The following is a 17923-nucleotide window of genomic DNA, read 5'->3' on the forward strand; positions in this document are numbered from 1 at the left end:
CATATATATGGAATTTAGAAAGATGGTAACAATAACCCTGTGTACGAGACAGCAAAAGAGACACTGATGTACAGAACAGTCTTATGGACTCTGTGGGAGAGGGAGAGGGTGGGAAGATTTGGGAGAATGGCATTGAAACATGTAAATATCATGTATGAAATGAGTTGCCAGTCCAGGTTCGATGCACGATACTGGATGCTTGGGGCTGGTGCACTGGGACGACCCAGAGGGATGGAATGGGGAGGGAGGAGGGAGGAGGGTTCAGGATGGGGAACACATGTAAACCTGTGGCGGATTCATTTTGATATTTGGCAAATCTAATACAGTTATGTAAAGTTTAAAAATAAAATAAAATTAAAAAAAAAAAAAAAAAGAGTAAATCAGTGGTTTATCATACTCTTTAAAGATCAGAGACTTTAGAAAGTTTTTCTGAACTCATGAGTTTATCACCAGTGGTGATTCAGTAGTTTTGTTTTTAATTATTTGCCCAAGGCTGAATCTGAGCAGAGTAATCTGGATTCTAACAGGGAAGCAGATTTCTTCCAGAGTGTACACTTTTTAAAAAAGATTAAAGTAAAATTTCTTCAACTATAGATGTTCTCAGGTTAACCAATCACCCCTACAAACACCTTTCCTCTGCACTTTTGATTCTTCCTCATCTTCCTAGGATCATTTTCACTTATCTTCATGGGCCTTCTTTCCTCTGTAGAAGGATGGGGATGAAGTAGGATTTGTTTTCTTTCCGAAAATATTTCTACTACCCACTGGCAGAAATTTAGCATCACAAAGCACTCATGGATCAAACATAGGGGAGCAGCTGCTTGAAGACAAGAAAAATGAGAGAAATGGATGAAGGTGATTTTTAAGTTAGATCAGTGCTTTTCAATCATTAACAAGCATACAAATCTCCTGGGGGACTTTGTTAAAGTAGATATTTGGGGGCTTGGAACTGAGAGTTGGCATTTCTAATAAGCTCCCAGTGAAAGTAATGCTGCTGGTCTGGGGACCATCCTTTGTTGGTATGTCAAAGAGTTGGGGTTCCTCTTTATGGATGCACCTTTTTCTTGAAGCTTCTGGAAAATACTGAAGAAATAATAAGGCAGCAAGAAAAATAATAAAAAGCAGTTTATTTCTTCAGTGTTTTTCTTCAGTTTATGTTTTTCTGCAGTTTATTTCTTCAGTGCCAAGATTTATAGTGCGTTTTTGAAATCTGGTTTCTCTGAGGTGTAACAACCAGTAACCCTGAAGAAGCTGAAGTTGAATGGTTCTATGGAGACCTACAAGACCTTTTAGAACTAACACCCCAAAAAGATGTTCTTTTCATTATAGGGGACTGGAATGCAAAAGTAGGAAGTCAAGGAACACCTGGAGTAACAGGCAAATTTGGCCTTGGAATATGGAATGAAGCAGGGCAAAGGCCAATAGAGTTTTGCCAAGAGAACACACTGGTCATAGCAAACACCCTCTTCCAACAACACAAGAGAAGAGACTCTACACATGGACATCAACACCGAAATCAGATTGAATATATTCTTTGCAGCCAAAGATGGAGAAGCTCTATAAAGTCAGCAAAAACAAGACTGGGAGCTGACTGTGGCTCAGATCATGAACTCCTTATTGCCAAATTCAGACTTAAATTGAAGAAAGTGAGCAAAACCACTAGACCATTCAGGTATGATCTAAATCAAATCCTTTATGATTATACAGTGGAAGTGATAAATAGGTTTAAGGGACTAGATCTGATAGACAGAGTGCCTGATGAACTATGGATGGAGGTTCGTGACATTTTACAGGAGACAGGGATCAAAACCATCCCCAAGAAAAAGAAATGAAAAAAAGCAAAATGGCTGTCTGGGGATGCCTTACAAATAGCTGTGAAAAGAAGAAAAGCAAAAAGCAAAGGAGAAAAGGAAAGATATAAGCACCTGAATGCAGAGTTCCAAAGAATAGCAAGAAGAGATAAGAAAGCTTTCCTCAGCAATCACTGCAAAGAAATAGAGGAAAACAATAGAATGGGAAAGACTAGAGATCTCTTCAAGAAAATTAGAGATACCAAAGGAACATTTCATGCAAAGATGGGCTCAATAAAGGACAGAAATGGTATGGACCTAACAGAAGCAGAAGATATTAAGAACAGGTGGCAAGAATACACAGAAGAACTGTACAAAAAAGACCTTCACAACCCAGATAATCACGATGGTGTGATCACTGACCTAGAGCCAGACATCCTGGAATGCAAAGTCAAGTGGGCCTTAGGAAGCATCACTATGAACAAAGCTAGTGGAGGTGATGGAATTCCAGTGAGCTATTTCAAATCCTAAAAGGTGATGCTGTGAAAATGCTGCACACAATATGTCAGCAAATTTGGAAAATTCAGCAGTGGCCACAGGACTGGAAAAGGTCAGTTTTCATTCCAATCCCAAAGAAAGACAATGTCAAAGAATGCTCAAACTACTGCACAATTGCACTCATCTCACATGCTAGTAAAGTAATGCTCAAAATTCTCCAAGCCAGGCTTCAGCAATATGTGAACCGTGAACTTCCTGATGTTCAAGTTGGTTTTAGAAAAGGCAGAGGAACCAGAGATCAAATTGCCAACATCCACTGGATTATTGATAAAGCAAGAGAGTTCCAGAAAAACATCTATTTCTGCTTTATTGACTATGCCAAACCTTTGACTGCGTGGATCACAATAAACTGTGGAAAATTTTGGAAGAGATGGGAATACCAGACCACATGACCTGCCTCTTGAGAGTCTGTATGCAGGTCAGGAAGCGACAGTTAGAACTGGACATGGACAACAGACTGGTTCCAAATAGGAAAAGGAGTACGTCAAGGCTGTATATTGTCACCCTGCTTATTTAACTTCTATGCAGAGTACATCATGAGAAATGCTGGGCTGGAAGAAGCACAAGCTGGAATCAAGATTGCTGGGGGAAATATCAATCACCTCAGATATGCAGATGACACCACCCTTATGGCAGAAAGTGAAGAAGAACTAAAGAGCCTCTTGATGAAAGTGAAAGAGGAGAGTGGAAAAAGTTAGCTTAAAGCTCAACATTCAGAAAACTAAATCATGGCATCTGGTCCCATCACTTCATGGCAAATAGATGGGGAAACAGTGGAAACAGTGTCAGACTTTATTTTTTTGGGCTCCAAAATCACTGCAGATGGTGATTGCAGCCATGAAATTAAAAGACACTTACTCCTTGGAAGGAAAGTTATGACCAACCTAGACATATTAAAAACAGACATATTAACCTATATTAAAAAGCAGAGACATTGCTTTGTCAACAAAGGTCCGTCTAGTCAAGGCTATGGTTTTTCCAGTAGTCATGTATGGATGTGAGAGTTGGACTATAAAGAAACCTGAGCATAGAAGAATTGATGTTTTTGAACTGTGGTGTTGGAGAAGACTCTTGAGAGTCCTTTGGACTGCAAGGAGGTCCAACCAGTCCATCCTAAAGGAGATCAGTCCTGGGTGTTCACTGGAAGGACTGATGTGAAGCTGAAACTCCAATACTTTGGCCACCTAATGCGAAGAGCTGACTCACTTGAAAAGACCCTGATGCTGGGAAAGATTGAGGGCAGGAGGAGAAGGGGACGACAGAGGATGAGATGGTTGGATGGCATTACCGACTCAGTGGACTTGAGTTTGGGTAAACTCTGAGAGTTGGTGATGGACAGGGAGGCCTGGCATGCTGTGGTTCATGGGGTCACAGAGAGTCGGACACAACTGAGCGACTGAACTGAATTGAACTTCTCTAAGGTGATAATGCCATAGTGGAATAGGTATCATGATCTAGCTGTGTGATAATCAGAAGATAGAGATTTGATGAGATCCTCTCAACAGGATAATAATATTTACTAAAAAGCAAGACAAAACACAGCAGCAACAATCCCAAAGATCATTTGCTAAATATTTATTCTGTTTTAGCCTCTGAGGACCCAAAGTTGAAGATTGCATCATCCCTGCTGATAAAAATTTAAAATTCATCATGATCAGCGCTGCAGTGTGGTATAAATGCTGTGGGGAAGCAGACGAAAGCATTGCTTACGTGTGGGAAGACAAGGCTGTAGAGAAGAGGTGAGATTGTGTTAAGGCTTGAGTGACAGGTAAGGTTTTACCTGTCAAGAAAGGGCAGAGGACATTCTCTGCAGAGAAAACAGGAGGTTGAAAGGTGGGGAAGCCCTTGCCCTTGCAGCATGACTTTTGATGGAGGGGTTATGCTTCTCCCCCAGACAAGTTCACTACTGAACAGATACAATTAGACCCACAGTGAGAAATATTCTATTATTCACAGTAACTTATAATTGAAATAAACAGGTACTTAAAAAAAAAAAAAACCTTGAAAAGCAAATGGATATTAAATGCTTTATAATCATCCTCCCCACTGCCTTTTTAAAGGAAGCTTTTGTGAAAAAATTAAAAAAGGAAGGAATGCATTTTGCACCATTTGTTACAGAGGTTGTCATGGAAAAGTTGACCTTCTATGCAGGGCTTGAGGATGGGAAGTTACTAGGGCATGCACCAGAAACCACTTCTCTTGCTTTCAGGCATAAGACCGGTTCCCCTACGGAATTACAGACAATCTATTTTGACTATGTAATTTTTAAGGTATTGCTACGTAGTTGGAGTAGGAAAAAAGAGAATGCTGGTGGCCAAAAGACAAAGAAGGGAAAAGTTTGTGAAAATAGAACAAAGGAAGATCGAAGGACCGGAGTGAGGACCTCAGGTAAAACAAACAGCCCTCTGGTTAGTCCAGTTTACAAAGGGCAGGCTCAGGGGGAGGAGAAAAAACATAAAAAGAGGAGCTTTGGGCTTCTCTTCGTGTCTTTTGGGTCAGCTTGCCCTCATGCCTTAAGGATGTATTTTCCTTTGCTTGCAATTAAAACTGAGCTGTAACACGGAACTGTAACATTGGTCTGTCCACAGCTTCAAATTTTTGCTCTGGTGGGACAGAACCGAGGAAATTACAAACTTCCCCGACAACATTGTCGTGTGCAGGGTAAGTCTTTTAAGAGATCAGTTTTATAGAGTCTGCTTTTATAACCGATAGACATTTACGAGGGGAACATCGAAAGCAAAACAGTGGAGCGCAAGGTTCAACTATAACTAACATTAAATTCATTTGTTGCGTACATATTTATTTTGCAATATTTTATTCTGAGCACCTTTCTGGGCTTTGAGACTAAAATGACAAACAAGGCAGGAGTGAACCTGACGCCAGAAAGCTTTTATTTTAGTAGAAGCATCACTAAGCAACAGGGAGTGCTATTTCACCAGCAGTTCTCAAAGTGTGTACCATGGACCCTTTGGTTGTCCCCAGTACTTTTAGTGGATCCATGCACTCAAACTGCTTTTCATAATAACATAAGACATTATTTGCTTTTCCCCCCACTGTGTTGACATTTGCGTGGATGATGTAGAAGCAATAATGGGTAACCCAGCTGGTGCTTTAGCACAGATACCATCAGTGTCCCTCTACTGGTTTCCATTTCTAGTCAGCGTTGTTCTTACTGCTGCAAATGTGTGGGAGAAAGACAAAGGGAAAAACCAGCTTCACTTAAGAATGCTCTTAATGAAGCAGTAAAGACTAATTTCATTAAATCTTGACCCTTAAGTATATGTCTTTTAAGTATTTTGTGTGATTAGAAAAAGGCAGATCTAGGACTTTAGCAAGAAGGCAGAGTAAGAAATGTCAGTTTTCATCCTCCTATAAAAAACATACTGCTATTCATGAACAAAAATAGCTCTAGCAAGGCTCAACAGTTCAGTTAAGAGGCTACAGCAGTAGTGGAGAAAAAAAAAAAGGAGAATAATGGCACAGAAAGGATTGCTGGGGAGACCAGCTTGGCTGAAACATCTGGAGAAAGCTGGAAACAAAGAAGAAGGTCAGAGGCTGTCATAATCAGCACCGTATCAGCCGCGTGGTGGCTGCCATCAAGATCCCCATTGGCCTGCCCTCTAGAAGACACTGGCAGCCTTTGTCCCTGAGGAGCTCAATAGTCCTGGCAACAGCTGTAAACCTTGCAACTTTCACAGTAGAGGACCCCAAAGTCTTCGCAAGCAACCCACTGGCCTACTCCGCAGAGGGTACTGGCAGCTTTTGTCTCTGCAGTAAACTGGTACAGCGCTTGGAACAGAAGAGATGTTTAACAAATGGTCTTTGGGATTGTTTGTTTTAGATCAACAACGTATTGCCAACCAGGGGAAGTTACCCAAGCTTCAGTGTCTAGCTGCATCAGTTGTTTTGTTAAACTATGAGTTTCTCAGTGACTTTTTCTTGGTTCAGTGGAAACAGCTTATAAGCATGAGGTGGACTTTTAGAAAAATGGTCCAGGCCTGTTCTCCTTGTTAAAGTCATTTGAGATGCCATGCGTGCATGCATGCTAAGTCAGTTCAGTTGTATCCAACTCTTTGCAAGCCCACCAGGCTCCTCTATCCATGGGATTCTCTAGGCAAGAATACTGGAGTAGGTAGCCATTCCCTGCTCGAGGGGATCTTCCTGACTCAGGGATCGAAACTGCATCTCTTGTATCTCCTGCATTGGCAGGTGGGTTTGTGTGTGTGTGTGTGTGTGTGTGTGTGTTTACCACGAGCACCACCTGGGAAGCCCCTTGAGATGCTATAGGTTCACCAAATAGAAGTAATTCAGGTAATGAACATAGTTGGAAATAAATATATATGGTAATATGAAAAGATAAAATTCTTAGCCAGCTACCCGTTTTGTTTCCTGACTCATTTTTTTCTCTAGATTTCCAGGTTTCTGGCTCCTTCCTGAAACCTTTTTCTGTGCCTCAACTTATCAATGTTCATGCTAACCCATTAGTTTGTCTGCATGTTACCTCCCATGATGGCATCACAACCAGATACCTAATTAGACAGCCCTGTGATCAGGGTGGCTGTGCCAGGAAAGGGAACTTCCTACCAAATCTAGCCTTGCATCCCTTTCCTGTGGTGCTTGCCTTTTTCTTGGACAAGAGCCCTTCATTCTATTCCAGCTCTCAGCTCTGAGTCATAGGGTGGGATTCCACCCTTGCACACTGCTTGGGCATGGCACTGTGCCTTGTACAGAATGGGCACTCTTACTCAGTCACATTATACCCACAAGCACTGATTCTCCTGAAGTCATTGACTACTATACTGTACATTTACCCTTTTCTGAAAAACATGGATGGTATATGATATATGATATATGGCATATGATAAACTAGCATCTGGTCTGGCTTACAAGAGCTTCTCAGCTTGGTTATAAGCTAGATGCTAAATGAGAAATAACATGAGCCATTTCTCGATGGACATGAGTTTGAGCAAGCTCCAGGAGTTGGTAATGGACAGGGAAGCCTGGTGTGCTGCAGACCGTGGGGCTGCAAAGAGTTGGACACGACTGAGTGACTGAACTGACTGAAGCGAGAAATCTGGACAAATGAAAGGAGCCCTGACTTCATAAAGCTGACAGTCGAGTGGGTAGCTTATAACTTTTTTGAATATAAACACTACTAGTTAATTTTTAAACATATCCCTATTACAAATGTCTACTTAATAATTACTATAGTAAGACAGTTCTATATTCTTCAATCCTTTAAGTGCACAAGATGGGTTCTTTTCTCAAAGTGGCCATCCAAAGTGGCCTGGAATGAAAATCTCCAGGTAAGGTAAGTCACATGGACCTAGATTCTTCCTCTGGAATTTAATCCAGAAAAGAGAGAATCCTCAGGAGCAGAGTATGTAGGAGCAAAAACTGAGAAGATGTCAGGGCAATGAGAACCATGACTGATGTGAAGAAATGAAAAAGAAGAAACTACAAAATAGATGGACAAGCTGGTTGAGGAACAGTAGAAGTAAAGAGACATCTCCATAATTGCCCAAGAAGGATGTGCTCAGTTAATGAGGTGATCAAATAAATGAACCCAGTGCTGTGTGGAGAAAGCAATGGCACCGCACTCCAGTACTCTTGCCCGGAAAATCCCATGGACGGAGGAGCCTGGTAGCCTGCAGTCCATGGGGTCGCTAGGAGTCGGACACGATTGAACGACTTCACTTTCACTTTTCACTTTCATGCATTGGAGAAGGAAATGGCAACCCACTCCAGTGTTCTTGCCTGGGACGGGGGAGCCGGATGGGCTGCCGTCTCTGGCGTCGCACAGAATCGGACACGACTGAAGTGACTTGGCAGCATCAGCAGCAGCAGTGCTGTGTAGATGATTCTGCCCCACTGTGTTAGGTTTCACTACATCTCAACCATTCAGCTGTTCCTGACTTCCCGGGGAAGAAGGGGGCGATGGTTCTTGCCTCCTTGATTTCCACATGTATGCTTTTATTAATTCTGTACATCCCCAGGTGGCGCTAGCGGTAAAGAACCTGCCTGCCAGTGCAGGAGATATGAGATGAGGGTTCCATCTCTGGGTGGGGAAGATCCCCTGCAGAAGGGTATGGAAACCCACTCCAGTATTCTTGCCTGTAGAATTCCATGGACAGAGACCCTCATGAGCTACAGTCCATGGGGTCACACAGAGTGGGACATGGCTGAAGCAGCTTAGCACGTGCACACACACACAGTGTAAGGTAGTCTAACTGAGTTTCTGTTTCTGACCAACATGCAACTGAAATCAACCTGCATGAAGCCATTCAAGAAATATCCACTCTTGTTTGGAAGATATGATGAAAATAGGCAAACAAGAGAAAGAACAGATTTGTACATTCTTTAAAAAACCTGTTAATAATATACTATTACTAAAAACCCATGACTATGGCCAAAACAAAATCATCTGGATGAGTATAAAATAAAAGGTAAACTTTCCAGTACAACCTCTAGCCCCCATTTCTACTTTCCAGAAGTAGTAACAGTTTCATGTTTATCCTTCCAGAATATTTCTTCTTATATATACGTTCTTATACAGATAGACTCATTCTAAACATGCTATTCTTTAACTTTATTTTCTTACAGCAACTATCCATTTCCATTAATACAAATCTGCCTCATTCCATCAACAGCTGTGTTGTATTATATGAAGTAGTTGTCACATTATTTAACTAGAGCTCTACTGTCAAGCATCTAGGCTATTTTCAGTTCTTTGCTCTTATAAATAATGCAGCAGTGAGCATTCTTCTTTTTGTATCACTGTGTAGTTGAGTGAATATTAAAGGATAAACATCTAGTAATGGATTTGCTGAGTAAAGTAGATATGTTAATTTAAAATGTCATAAATATTGTGAAATTGCCATCCCAAAATGTTATTTCAATTTACAAGAACCTTGTTAAAAATGCCTGTTTTCCCACACCTATGCTAGACTGGATATTATAAAATCTTTTCATCTTTGCCTATATAATGTGTTAAAAATACTGTGCTGTTTTAATTTGAATTTTTAAGCACTAGTGATACCGAACATCAGATATTTATTGGTGATTTGAATTTTGTTTTCTGTGAACTATTTGTTTTTCTAAAAAAGAATTCTTTGTCATTCGTGTTGAAAATATTGTTTCACTTTGTTATTTTTCCTGTGGATTTATTTATCGAATGCTATCCTGCATGTGCATGTCTTTTAAAAAATATTTATACAAATTTAAACGAATCAGTCATTTCTTTTGGACTCAGGATTTTTGTATACTTGGAAAGACATTTAACCCCCAAAATGACTTTTTTCCCCCTATATTTTTATGTTCTTTTAACATTAATATTTAAATTTGGATAAATTTATTTTGTTCTAAAGGGAAGATTGGGATTCACTTTTCTTTCAGATGACTGTACAGCTGCCCACCTAAATCTAAATTTTCCCAACTGATAAGAAATATCATCTTTCATTTCTTAAATCTCTATCCATATTTAAGTCTATATCTGGATTTGAATAACTATAAATGCATTAATACAGCTATTCCTATGTCAGTACAGTTTACTTAACTTTCCATAGCTTTGAAAATGCCTTAATACTTGGTAGGAGGTGTATTCTTTCTCTAGGGCAACTTGAAAATGTGTGTCAAAGAAGACAAAATTAACTGCAATCTTTGACCCAGCAATTTCACTTCTAGAATTTTTAACTAAGAAAATAATAAAATGCATGGTTTGTTATTTAGTCACTAAGTCATGTCCAACTTTCTGCAACCCCATTGACTGCAGCATGCCAGGCTTCCTTATCCTTTACTATATCCTGGAGTTTGCTCATATTCATGTCCATTGAGTTGGTGATGCCATCCAACCATCTCATCCTCTGTTGCCCTCTTCTCCTCTTGCTCTCAATCTTTCTCAGCATCAGGATCTCTTCCAATGAGTCAGCTCTTCACCTCAAGTGACCAAAATATTGGAGTTTCAGCTTCCAAATAAAATGTATACATCATTTAATATGTTCAATCCCAATTTCCCCAAGTCTAATTGGAATATGGGGCTCCCCAGAGGCTCAGTGGTAAAGAAGCTGCTTGCAATGCAGGAGATGTGGGTTCGATCCATGGATTGGGAAGATCTTCTGGAGAAGGAAATGGTCAAGAAGATATCCTAGAGAAGGAAATGGCAACCCACTCCAGTATTCTTGCCTGGAAAATTCCATGGACAGAGGAGCCTGGCAGGCTAGTCTGTGGGGTCGCAAAGAGTTGGACACGACTGAGTGACTAAACACACACACATACACAAAGCAGATGAGGGGATGCATTTTTTATAGTCAATAATATTTAACTTTGTATGGTGACAGATGGTTACTAGACTTACCATGCTGATCAATTCTGAATACATGTAGACATCAAATCACTGCATTGTACACCTGAAACTGATATACTATTGTATGTCAACTATACTTCAATTTAAAAAAAAAAAAAGATTTCTCTGTGTGGTTAGGATATCAGTAATCTTTTTGTTTCTTTGTGAGGGCATACTTTTAATATGTGTCATAAAATATTTTGTGGGTGTAATGAAGGTATCCAATTGGTTTAAATTTATTTAACATGCAATTGTTTTTAGAGCACTTTTAGGTTCACAGAAAAATTGAGAGGAAGAGACAGTAGTTTCTCATATGCCCCGTGCCCCTACACATGCACAGCCTCCTCCATTATCAGTGCCCTCTGCCAACCTGGTACCTTTGTTTTAACTGGTGAACCTACATTGGTATATCATAATCATCAGCCCATAGCTTACATTATAGCTCACCCTTGTTGCTGTACATTCTATGGGTTTGGACAAATGTAAAATGACATGTATGTGTCATTACAGTGACCACCGAGACTTCACTGCAAAGAAAGCAAATAGTTTCTTCTGCTGACTTTGAAGAGCAAGCCACCATGGGTTCTATAGCTAAAAGAAAATGGATTCTACCAATCACCACGTGACCTTTAAAGAGGACCTCAGGCATCTGATGAGACCTCAGCCCTGGCTGCTACCTTGACTACATCCTTGTGATGCCCTGAATAGAGGACCTAGGCAAGCTGTCCCCAGCCTCTGCTCCATAGAAACTCTGAGATAAAAAGTTGTTTGAACCACTATGTTGTGATTATTGCTCAGCAATTGAAAGCTAATATGCTATCTAATTGGTATTTCATGTGTTGGTTTTTAGAACAATTGAATTGAAGCACTTTAGAAAAAAATCTATATATGATTTATATATTGACTATAAAATAGATTGTGGTATATTTCCAGATGTTTCTAAATAAAAGCCTATGATTAAGCTTATGTTTCTAGATATTTTTTGCCAGTTCCATATTGAGCCATTTCAAACTGTCTGTCTGTTTTATCCCTGCTTCTTGTTTTATAGAGGACTTAGTAGTGATATCATTCTGATTTTGTTCAGAGGATGGTCTTTATAGTGTTTATAAGATTTCTGAGGAAGGCTTTGCTTCCTGTTAGCGTGTCTTGGAAAATGGTAACTGACCACTCTACAAATTAGCCCAAGAATAACTGTACAATACTATAATTATATGCACTAATCAGAATGCTTGGATCATATTTTCCCTGTGGATTATATTTTCTTAAGCTATTTCTTCCTTGCCACAATTGGGATTTGTTGTTTATGGTAGCAGAAAGACTTTCCTTTTGTAAGAAGAGTAACTTATTGTGTGGTTTTGGATCTGATGATCTGAAAAAATATTCATGTATATACATGTAGATAAATGAGATTTCTTGTGTTGCTTTGTTAAGAAGCCCTAGCCGTAGTAGCTCAGGGAGATGATGATCTAATTTTCCTGTGCTCAGAAAAATACAGATGCTTTCAAGACTCTCTCAAGTACTCACAGTAATAATGAAAAAATATTTGAAACTTTGTGTTGATATGAATACCTGGACACTTTGCTCGTTAAGCTTTTTTTTATGAGTCTCTGAAATGCTTTCCATTCACCTTTTTCTTTTAGTTTCATAATTTAGTCAGGTTTAATTTTTGAACTAAGAGGTCTTCTATACTCAAGAAACGATATCTTAATACACCTTTTGCAAACTGCTTTTTTCTTGAAGAGGTATGTTCAAATGTAAACCATTGTTTTTCCAGGAATGTTTCCAAATGTACATTTGCTATCTTTCTTTTTTTTTTTTAATCTAAAATAAATGCAAAATAAGTGTTTTTGCAAGGCTAACTCCTCTGCCAAAAGTGTCATGCTTCTCAATGGATGTAGCGCCCTCTAGTGGATAAAGTTGCAATAATATAAACTTTTTTCAAACAAATTTCCCTTAAGAAATTCGCAAAATATTACCATTTTAAAGTGTACCATTAAGTGATATTTCGTGTATTAGCAATGTTGTGAGACAGCTAGCTCTCTCTAGTTTCAAAACTTTTTAATTATTCCATAAAATACCTCATAACCATTAGCTAATCACTCCCTAGTCAATGTTCTGCCATTCCCTTGCAAGCTCTACTCTACTTTCTGTCTCTATGGATTTGCTTAATCTGGATATATCATTTAAAAGAAACATACAGAATGTGACTTTTGGTGGCTGGCATCTCTCATTTGCATAATATTTTTGAGGTTCATGTCAGTGACTGAACTGAACTGGACTGAGTATTTCATTGTATGTGTATACCACAATTGACTTATCTGTTCATTCACTGATTGAAATTTAGGTTGTTTCTACCTTTTTGCTGTTACAATTAATCCTGTTATAAACATTTGTATACAAGTTTCTGTGTGAGTATATGTTTCCATTTCTTGTGGGTAAAGACCTTGCAGTTTAATCCCTGGGTCATGTGGTAAGTCTCTGTTTAATTTTTTGAGGAACCACACACGCAAAAGGGTCAACCAAGACACATCAGGATATGGTTTTCTAAAATACTGTCATGTTTTGCAAGAGAATGCTTATTCGTGTGGGAAAAAAAATGACAATAGTTATAGTTACTTATATTTCCCTCTAATAATGCCAATCTTTTACAGAAAGCCTTTCTAGAATTTAACATGGGGTAATAATCCTCCTTTTCCCATAAAGATTGACTTCAATGATATGCTATAAGATTTATCAATTAAAATATATATGATTATTTAGTATGTCAAGATGTTTGTGTGACCTATTGTATTTTGACTTCTAAATAAGTTTTTCTCCTTTTTCTTGACTCCTTTTCATCTGAAAAACATGACATTTTTTTTGTTTCAAATAACAGGAATTCAGATATCAATTATAACAATTTAGAGGGGAAAAAACATTGCTCCTCTCCAAACTTGATATTTACAAATTTATAGTAATGTTGAATTTTTACATATTAAGACTCAAAGTTCAGAGAGTTGAATAAAGTATAGGCTCTAATATAGGAAGAGTAGTACATTATATAAGGGAAGTTCTTGTCTCACAGGAAAGGGAAAACATTTCCTGTTACTAGTCCGCGGAACAAAAGAGAAAAAATTAATAAGAGAAGGAGATCAGATATTAGTGACCTGATTCTGTCTCCCAGCTCATAGCTAAAAGTAGTATTAGAGGTGGTGGTGTTAGACCATTACCGTTCAAAGATGGACTTAAGTGATTCTCAAGCAGAGGGCATATTCTGCACTTTTCAGGACATAGCTGAAAGCTGGCAAGTAAATTGATACAGCCACCATGGAGAACAATATACAGGTTCCTTAAAAACTAAAAATAGAACTTCCATATGACCTAGCAATCCCACTACTGGGCATACACCCTGAGAAAACCATGGTTCAAAAAGACACATGGAGCCCCGTGTCCACTGCAGCACTGTTTGCCATAGCCAGGACAGGGAAGCAAGCTAAACTTCCATGGATGGATGAAAGGACAAAGAAGATGTAATACACACATACAGAGGGATACTACTGTCATAAAAGGAATGAAATGGGGTCATTTGTAGAGATGTGAATGGACCTGGCATCTGCCATACAGAGTGAAGTAATTCAGAAAGAGAAAAACAAATGTGTATTAGCACATATATGTGGAATCTAAAAAAAATGGTACAGATGAACCTATTTGCAGGGAGGAATAGAGAGGCAGACACAGAGAATGGACAGATGGGAAGGGGAGGATGGAATGACTGGGAGATTAGGACTGACATATATACACTACAATCATAAAGCAGATGGCTAGTGGAAGCTGCTGTGTAGCACAGGGAGCTCAGTTCAGTGCTTTGTGATGATCTGGAGGCGTGGCTTGGGGGTGCAGGAGGGAGAGTCAAGAGGGAGGGGATATATGTATACTTACAGCTGATTCACCATGTACAGCAGAAACTCATACAACATTGTAAAGCAATTACACTCCAATTAAAAATTAACTTTAAAAAAGATACTCTTTAATATGACAGAAAAGAAACCCCCTACATCTGGGACTTCTCTGGTAGTCAAGTGGTTAAAACCCCGTGTTTCCAATGCAGGGGTCTTGGGTTCCATCCCTGGTCATGAAACTAAGATTCCACATGGCCAAAAATAAATAATAAATAATCTATACCAAACAGCATACTTAATAGTAAATAATTAAAATATTCCTCAAACTCAAATGGTAAGTAAACAAGCTAACCATTATCATCATACCCCTTAAATGTTATAATGGATGTCTACCCAGTCCAGTAAGGGAAGAAAATGAAAATGATGGTAATAGGATTAAAAAGAGCAGAAATCAATGAAATAGAAAACTGAAAAACTGTAGAGAAAAATCAGTAAATCACAGTTGGCATTTTTGAATACATTAGTAAAATTGCAGAAATCCTTAGATAAGCTGACTGTGAGAAAGAGATAAACTACACATTTTCAATACCAGAAATGAAAAAAGGGTTATGACTAGAGAGGCCACAGACATCACAAGCATAAAAAAGGGATGCTTTGAACAGTTTATACAACAAATGCAATAACCTAGGAATTCTTAGAGGAAATTCTTAGAAAAATGTAACTTACCAAAACTAAAAGAGAAAAAAAAAGTAGGAAACAATTTCCATAGCCTTATATCTATTGAAGAGATTAATGTCTTTAATTTAAAACTTCTGCACAGGGAAGACTCAAGTTACAGGTGGCTTTACTGGTGAGTTTTATCAATATGGAAAGTGAAAGTATCAGTCGCTCAGTCCTGTCCAACTCTTTGTGGCCCCATGGACGGTAGCCTGCCAAGTTCCTCTGTCCATGGAATTCTCCAGGCAAGAATACTGGAGTAGGTAGCCATTCCCTGCTCCAAGGGCTTTTCCTGACCCAGGGATGGAACCCAGGTCTCTTGCAAGCAGTTTCTTTACCTTCTGAGTCACCAGGGAAGCCCAATATGGAATGGAGAAATAATTCCACTCTTACAGAAATTCTTTCAGAAACGAACACTTTCTAATTTGTTCTATGAAGACAGCATTATCCTGATACTAAAACCAGACAAGGTATCCAGAAAGAGCACTAAAAATGAGAGACACTATGAAACATGAAAGAAAGATTTAGAAATTTCAACATGTAACTCTCAAAAGTTCCATATGGAGAGAACAAAAAAATATGAAATGAGACTATATCTCTAATACTAAAAGTTAGAGTGTTTTTGAAATTTACTTAATTAAAGATACTGATAAATATCTTCAAATTATATTAGCATAAATTCTGTCAGATTAACAAAAGTAATTTTATAATGATGCAAAAAATCTAAAATAATTTAAAAATAACTGTAACTAAGCTGATCTATTAAAAATGTGGCTGACAAGACATTTTCAGAAAAAGAAAAACTAAGTCAGCTTGCTGTCCACAAATGTCACTAACAAAATTCCTCATGTATTTCCAGAAGGAAATAGAGCACAAAGTGAAGTAAGCAGAAGCAAATTTAAAGAAATTATAATTAACATCTAAATAAGTCTAAATAAGCACTGCCTAAATAAATCTAAATAAGCACTGCCTAAATAAATCCACAATAATAATACTGTTTAATTCGTTGGGTGTCAGACAAGGTAGTATTAAAATAGTAGACAATAAAAACACAAGAATTGAGCAAAGATATGAAATCAGCTAGGAACTTCATTGTTCCAGATAAGGGTACAACTATTGATTGTATTTCACTGCTTAAGCATGCACATTAAAATTTTAAAGTAATCACATAAAAAGGAGCAAAGGAGAAGGAGGAAGGAAGGAAGTATATATTTTCACAACAGTAGAGCTGGAGGGGAAATAATGACAAAATTAATGCAAAAGAGGACAATTGAAAAAAAAAGGAAAAAAAGCTTAAAAAATCAAAAGCACAGAATAAGGTGATAAAAATCAAATCAAATACATCTGTACATAAATTAAACATAAGATTTTAGATTTTACATTTGAATTAATATAGGCTATTAATAGAAAATGTCAGGTTGGCTTTTTAAAAATACATATGTTCTTTTAAAAAGATATGCTAAGAGGTAAAAATACAGATACCTTTAAATAAAATAGATGGGAAAATGAAATCTCTGTAAAACATTAGCAAAAAACAGTCAACGTACCCTTATTAATAGCATCTTAAATAGGCACAGATGCATCTGATTTTACTGATCATTATATTGCTTATGCTACGCTAAGTGACTTCAGTCGTGTCCAACTCTGTGCGACCCCATAGATGGCAGCCCACCAGGCTCCCCCGTCCCTGGGATTCTCCAGGCAAGAACACTGGAGTGGGTTGCCATTTCCTTCTCCAATGCATGAAAGTGAAAAGTGAAAGTGAAGTCGCTCAGTCGTGTCTGACTCTTAGCCAGCCAATGGACTGCAGCCTACCAGGCTCCTCCGTCCATGGGATTTTCTAGGCAAGAGTACTGGAGTGGGGTGCCATTGCTTAGGTGCAATCAAACACCTCCTGCTGCCAACAGAGTAAATTTCAGACTCTAGCATAACTTTCAAAGTTCTTCAGCTTTAGCTACAAAGTTCCTTTGGACAGTGAAGTTCATCTTTGATCTCTCAGCTCCTATCATAAAGCTAATATGAAGTACAACTCAAATATTTATTTAGTTCAGATGAAAGAAAAAAATCATAATTCATGCAGTCATTGTGACATTTACTTGCATAATGTCCTTTTCAGCTTTGTTTTAGATATATTTTTCTCTGAGAAAAAAGCAGAGAGGAGGAGCACATTTATACTGTGGATCTAATGTACTGACAAGCAAGCAAACTTTCTTTCCCACATGGCTCTTCTTTTCCTGTTTCCCCTCTATTGCTGTGCATGGCACCAACAAAAGACTATTTTTTCAGAGGATAATTTATGAGGAATTCCCTTCTGTTTCTTATACTCCCTTCTTTTCCTCAATTTTCCCGTTTTTTTTCTTCCTCCTTCTTCCTTTTCCTCTCCCTGTACATCCTCTCCCTTCTTTTCTTCACTCCTCCCTTCTCTTTGTAAGTTGATCTATATTATTCAGAGCTTAGGAAAATGAGTGATGGTAAGAGGTGCCCAACACAAAAATAGAAAGTCTTTCCTGTTTAGATTTGTGAATTGACAATGATGAATCAAATGAATATTTTTGTATAAGCTGCCTCTCATTGGTCCAGACCTAATGGTTCTTACCCAACAGGGCATCTGGACAGCTATTCTCTGAGTCCACACTCTT

The sequence above is a fragment of the Bubalus kerabau genome, chromosome 3 (genome assembly GCF_029407905.1).
Source record: "Bubalus kerabau isolate K-KA32 ecotype Philippines breed swamp buffalo chromosome 3, PCC_UOA_SB_1v2, whole genome shotgun sequence".
Lineage (NCBI taxonomy): Eukaryota > Metazoa > Chordata > Mammalia > Artiodactyla > Bovidae > Bubalus > Bubalus kerabau.